This window comes from Vigna umbellata, chromosome 7, assembly GCF_029865625.1.
Source record: "Vigna umbellata cultivar VRB3 chromosome 7, Vumbellata_1.0, whole genome shotgun sequence".
Classification (NCBI taxonomy): Eukaryota; Viridiplantae; Streptophyta; class Magnoliopsida; order Fabales; family Fabaceae; genus Vigna; species Vigna umbellata.
Window position 1 is genome coordinate 8,242,992 of NC_142171.1, and position 6,174 is coordinate 8,249,165.

Consider the following 6,174-nt stretch of genomic DNA (forward strand, 5'->3'; position numbering starts at 1 on the left):
GAGAATGTCATCCAATACTTTGCCAGAGGAGTTAAATCGGTCCTCCTAATGTTCACCACTGCACCATTTCTGTTCCTCTGGAAGTGTCCTCCAGGTACACATAAAACACTCTTCACATCATCAAAATCAGTTCCTTCCTCCATATAAAGAGTGAACTAACACTGCTCACCAGCCCATTCAGTACCTAAAAATTTGTTAATCGAGTCAGGATCATACCGAATGGTGTGGCCTCTAACATAGCTTAGGTAATCTTTAGTAGGATGATCATCCAACCTCCTGGCATTGGTGTAAAATTCTTTCACTACTGCTATGTTAGCTGGTGCAGGGTATTTGGCTAATCTCCTCCAATTTCTGCTCATCAGTTGCTCACCAAACTGTGGAGCAAAGTTAGGAATCAGTCCAGCTTTCCTTTCCATCAGGAGCCTCCTATCTTGGACAATCTTAAAATGCTTCCCATGCTTGCGAGAAAGGAACCTGCTAGAATGGGTGTGTTTTGGTTCCTTATCCTTTCTCTTGGAAGCTGTAGTCTTGAATCTTTTGCTTGAAGAAGAGGTCATCCCTACATCAAACACAAATCACAAAACCACAAAACATGTTGTTAACCATTAGTACCATAAACATCATCCCAAAACCATGCCAAACCATCATTGAGGGCAAACAGAACCCCTCAGCGCAACCAGCAAGCAAAAGAGCCTTAAAAGCACCTCTGCAAGAATAGCGCTCAACGGAAATTTCTGCTGAGCGGCGATTCTGAAGATTTTTCAAAACTCAATTTTAACCCATCCTAACTCCACCCACATGCAATCTTTCTAGTTCCAGACCCAAATCAAACATTTTAATCGGTTCAAACAACAATTAACTCATCAAATTATGCATAAAAATCAAAATCTCTAAAGAATCATGCTTAAACTACTATGTTCAAATCAATTCATGCATTCAAGAACCCTAGAATTAAAATTGCTTGAACTTACTTGGGTGGAGATGCTAGATAAATAGAAAATGCTTTGGGAATTTGAAGAAATAGTCCCCCAATTGCAGTACTCTCACTAAACCCCAAACTTGGATGGAACCCTAGTGAGAAAGTGAGTTTTTATAAAGGGGGAAGAGGAAAGTGGAGAGAACACTTAGAAAAGTGCTTGAGAGTGTGTGAGAAGAGTGAGATCTGAAAATAGAACCAAAACCGCACTCTAGGGTATAAAAATACCTAAATGGGCCTAATCCCGCTAAGGGCAAATAGTCCAACCCAAGTCTGCAGTGATACCGCTCAGCGGAAATTTCCGCTGAGCGAAACTTTCGTGACTTTCTTTCCTTCTTCCTAGCTTGCCCTATGTGCCTTATACTCATGCCCCTGACTCACTCCATGCAATTAATTTCTCACTTCACTCAAACATTCAATCCCTATCATGCAACTAAAGCAGAATCAAAACAAATAACAAAGATAAAATGAATCAATTGGGTTGCCTCCCAGGTAGCACTTGTTTAACGTCACGAGCCTGACCCAAAATCCACTAACACTCATCAGTAGGTGCAAATCTTTCTTACCAACACCCATCAGTAGGTGTAACAAACCTGTTTAATAAACCTAGTATCCTTTAGTAGATACTTAACCACCTAGCATCCATCAGCAGATGCTATACCCAAAAATTTCAACATAAAAATATTGTCTAAAGTTTATAAAATTACATCACCAAAATCAACAATAAAATAAGAATTAATGTTCTGAAACCACTAGGGTGCCTCCCAGAAAGCGCTCTTTTAACGTCATTAGCTTGACCCAATAAAATTCAAGTTCCATCTTCCATGTTGGTGTTCATCTTTTTATCATCACACCAACTCATCAACTACTTCCGATCCACCTCTTTGACTCTTCTCGAATGTGGAGATTCTATCTCTATCACTCCATTCTCTTTATAGTCTTTCACAACCCACAACTTGTTCTTGAATCTCACATGTTTACCAAGTTTTGGTTGTGCTTACATCAAGTCATCATGAACCGTCCTTCCTTTGCCATCTTTTTCTTCTTCCCTAATCTGAAACAAGAAACAATTTTTACCTTTAAAGTCCGGCTTTGCATCTTTAGGACTAGTCATGGGTACATCTTGACATGTAGCTTTATGACTAGCCTTTTCCTTTTTCATCTATTGCTCTTCTTTGAAGACATCAACAACCACCCTTTCTTCTTGGTCTTGAAGTATCACTATTCCTTCATCTACATCAATGATGTACTTAGCCATTTTCATAAACGGTCTTCCAAGAATAATTGGCACCCTATCATCCTCCATCTTTATCACCACAAAGTCCATCAAGAATTGTAATTTTCCTACACAAACCATAACATCCTCTGCTATACCATAAGGATTCATTGAAGATACATATGCTATTAGCAAAGTCATGTTTGTTGGCTTGATGTCAACTCCACCAATTTGCTCAAGTAAAGATAAAGGCATTAGATTGACACTTGACCCTAAATAAAGTAGGGCTTTCCTTACCTTTTTTCCTCCCTATGACGCAAGGAATGGTGAAACTTCCTGGATCTTTCACTTTTTGGAGGGAATGATCTCTTCTTAGCAACTTTGCACTCATTAATCTCCCTTCTCTATATATCTTTTTCTTTTGGAGATTTGATTCATATGATTTACCTGAGCTGAAAATTGTTGCCATGCTTCATTCACAAGTAGATCAACATCCATTGGATTGAAAATATTTGTACAAAGCCCCTCTTGTCTCTCTTTCTCTATTCTCTCATAATATGTTGGAAAAGGAATAATATTTTCAATTTTTTTTCTCTTTTCTCTCTACTCTCTCTTCTTTTCTCTCAGCCTCTCCTTTTCTCTCTTCTTTTCTCTCTACTCTCTCTCTTATTTTTCTTCTCTTCTCTCTAACTCAACTTTTTTAACATTCACACTCACTAAAACTTTACACTCCTCCTTAGGGTTAACTTCAATATTAGCCCCAAAACTCTTATTAGGCATATCTTCCAACTTCTTAGATATTTGGCCAACTTGTATCTCCAAGTTTCTAATAACCGCTTCAGTGCTCTTTTGAGTGGAAATAGTTACCTGCATAAATTGCCGAAGAGTTTCTTCCAACTTTGTATGTCTTTCATTGAGTGTAGATACTTGTTGCCATAATGTTGGTTGTTGTTGTGGCCTATTAAATTGTCCTGATTGCCCAGCTTGTCCAGATTGTCCTTGACCTTGACCCATGCTTGGGTAAGGTTTCCACCCTTGGTTGAAATTACCTTGGCAGTATGTAAATTGATTAGCCATGAAATTTACATCTTCTAGGGCCTCCACTGAAAAAGCGCATTGACCATTGATATGGTCACCACCACATAGTTCACACATCTGTTGTTGAACTTGTGCAACAGTCTTTAATTCCTTTGGCAATTGAGCAAGTGTCTTTGTTCAATTCTCCAACTGTTGAGTTATGATCTTATTCTGAGCGAGTAAGGCGTCATTTGATTGCAATGGTAGAACTCCTTTTTGTTGAATAAGAGTTCCTCTTTCACTATGCAACTCATTGTCATTAATAGCCATATTCTCTATCAACTCGGTTGCTTCCTCTAGAGTCTTCCATTTAATATTACCTCCTGCTGAGGCATCTAGCATCAACTTGGTTTGTGAACCAAGACCTCCAAGGAAAAGTAAGACTACTACTGCTTCATCAAAGCCATGCGTGGGAGTTTTTCTCAACAAACTTTTATAACGATCCCATGCTTGACCTAATGTCTCTTCCATACCTTGTCTGAAAGAAGATATCTCTTGCTTCCCTTTATTGACTTTAGATTGTGGGAAGTATTTGTTTAAAAACTTTGCAACCACAACTTCCCACTCTGTAAAGCTTCCTTCTGGAAAAGATTTTAACCATAACTTAGCATTGCCTCCTAATGAGAAAGGAAACAAGCTAAACTTGATTGCTTCATCCGGCATCCCATTTATCTTCACGGTGTTACAAATTTCATTAAAGGTAGTGAGATGCTCATATGGACTTTCATGTGATAGCCCATTGAATTGATTACTCTTTACCAGTTGTATCAATGTTGGTTTCACCTCCATGTTTGCAGCATTGACCCTCGGTCTTGCTATACTGTTAAAATGTTGAGGGCCAACCACAATGGTGTAATCTGCAAGAGTTTGTCTACCATTATTCTCCTCTGCCATATTTTCAGTGCTTTGGTTAGACCTTTGTGGTGAAGGTTGTAAGAGTGTTTCTGGAGGAGGGAATAATTCTGTAAATGTACGGATTCTTTTCCTCCGTCTACTTCGTCCAAGCCTTCAAGAAGAGGTTTTGAATTTTTCTTGCTTCTTGTCCGAATTTCTTCCTGCATACACAAGAAGACAAGTTCCTAGAAACAATTGTTAGCACAAAAAGATAGAGAAGAAAAAAATAAAAAGATAGAAGATAAAAAGATAAAACAAATAGAAATACAAAAAGATAAAAACAAAAACCAAAAACATAAACTTAAAGATACAAAAATAAAAAGATAAATCAAAAATATACAAATCAAGTCAAAATTAATCAAAAATCACACAAATAGACTAGTTAAACCATGAGTCCCCGGCAGCGACACCAAAAACTTGTTAGAACCTTCGGCAAGTGTAACCGAATCGTATCAAGTAATAAACCTGGTAAGACTAAGTATCATTCTCCTAAAGGACTCACGGCCTAGACAATTGTGTGGTTTGTTGATTAACTAAGACTTGTAAAACAGATGATTAAGATTTAAAAGCAAATACTCAAAAGTAAATATGTATGCATGGATTGATCAATGGTAAGAAGAAACAAAACACATGAATTGAAATATATGGATGATTATGTTGTTGGGGTTTATCAATTTCATCCTTATCTACTCTCATGTATTCAGGAATTCATCTTTCTTCATTAATTGTTAATGTCACTTTCTAAATTACCTTAAACCCGATGTCTCGACGAAGAAAGCCTAATCCTAATCACTAGTTTACAATGTATTGTCTCCCTAGCAATTAATCATGCATTATAGTTAACAGAAGCTTAAAGGCAACCAACCATCATACTCCTATGTCTAAGTTTATACTACTATTGGGAGAGATTCCCCAGATCTAGATTTCCCCGTATGTGTCCATATCGACAAAATCAATGATCATGACATCGAACGAGTTAAACAATGCATGCTTTGAGCAAAGAGGAAAAACCCTAACAATTAATGAAAGAAAGCATGTATCTTAAAGAAGATTTTGAAGAACAAATTCCATACATGAGAGTTTCAAAAGGATTACATTGATTCCCCAACAACAATAAAGGTTTAGTTCACCATATTCATGGTGAAACTAAATGAAATACAATGAAAGAGTGAAAAGATAAAACCCTAGAAAGTGAGAAAGGAGCCTTAGCATCAGAAATCCTCCTCCAAGGGGTGAAAGAGTGTGTTTCTGCTTCGTCCCAGCCAAAGATACTTGACCTAGGTTAACTAAAACCTTATATAATATTCTAAAAATTACAAAAAAGTAAGCCCAAGCCCATCAGAATGCCACTCAACGGTAAATACCGCTCAACGATAAGTGTGTGACTTCTATTCTGCCCCTCAGCTGCAGTTTTGCCCCTCAACGGTGACTGCGAGTCTTCAAAGTGCCGCTCAGTGGTAAATGGCGTTGAGCGGTACTTGCGGCTTCTTCCTTTTTTTTGCACTTTTTCTTCCTTTTCTGAATCCAACTCTTAGCTCCTTCACTTCTTTCACTCAATTCATCTCAAAAACCTGCAAAAGCAAGGAAATCAAGCATAAAACCTGTCCAACTCTCTTATTTCCAAAAACATAAGCAAAAGCATGATTCCAAGCTAGTTTCTAAGTCATAAAGATTGTTTTTTATATCAATTTTAAGTATAAAAATAACAGTTTTTCAACTGTTATTAGACGACGAGCGTTGTTACAAAGATAGACCGATCGATATTGGATGCTAATCGTTCGACCTAGATATGATACTATACAAATAGATATTTTAATTTAAAAATTTAGTTTTCAAAATGATGGGAAAATAATGGTTAATCAAAATGTAGGTAGGTCTTATATCATCGATTCTTCTACCACATCATGTATGATATACACATAATCGTGTAATGTATTATAAGTAAAATTAATGTCAAAATTTATTGTAAATGAAAGAGTTAATTATGAAAAACTTTTAATGTTATTATTAG

The 6,174-nt window shown here is 37.0% G+C and overlaps 1 pseudogene; it reads right to left on the reverse strand.

Annotated features, from left to right (window-relative positions):
* Positions 1–2,138: 2,138 nt before the first annotated feature.
* LOC148195094 (uncharacterized) lies at positions 2,139–4,058 on the reverse strand (annotated as a pseudogene).
* Positions 4,059–6,174: the final 2,116 nt, after the last annotated feature.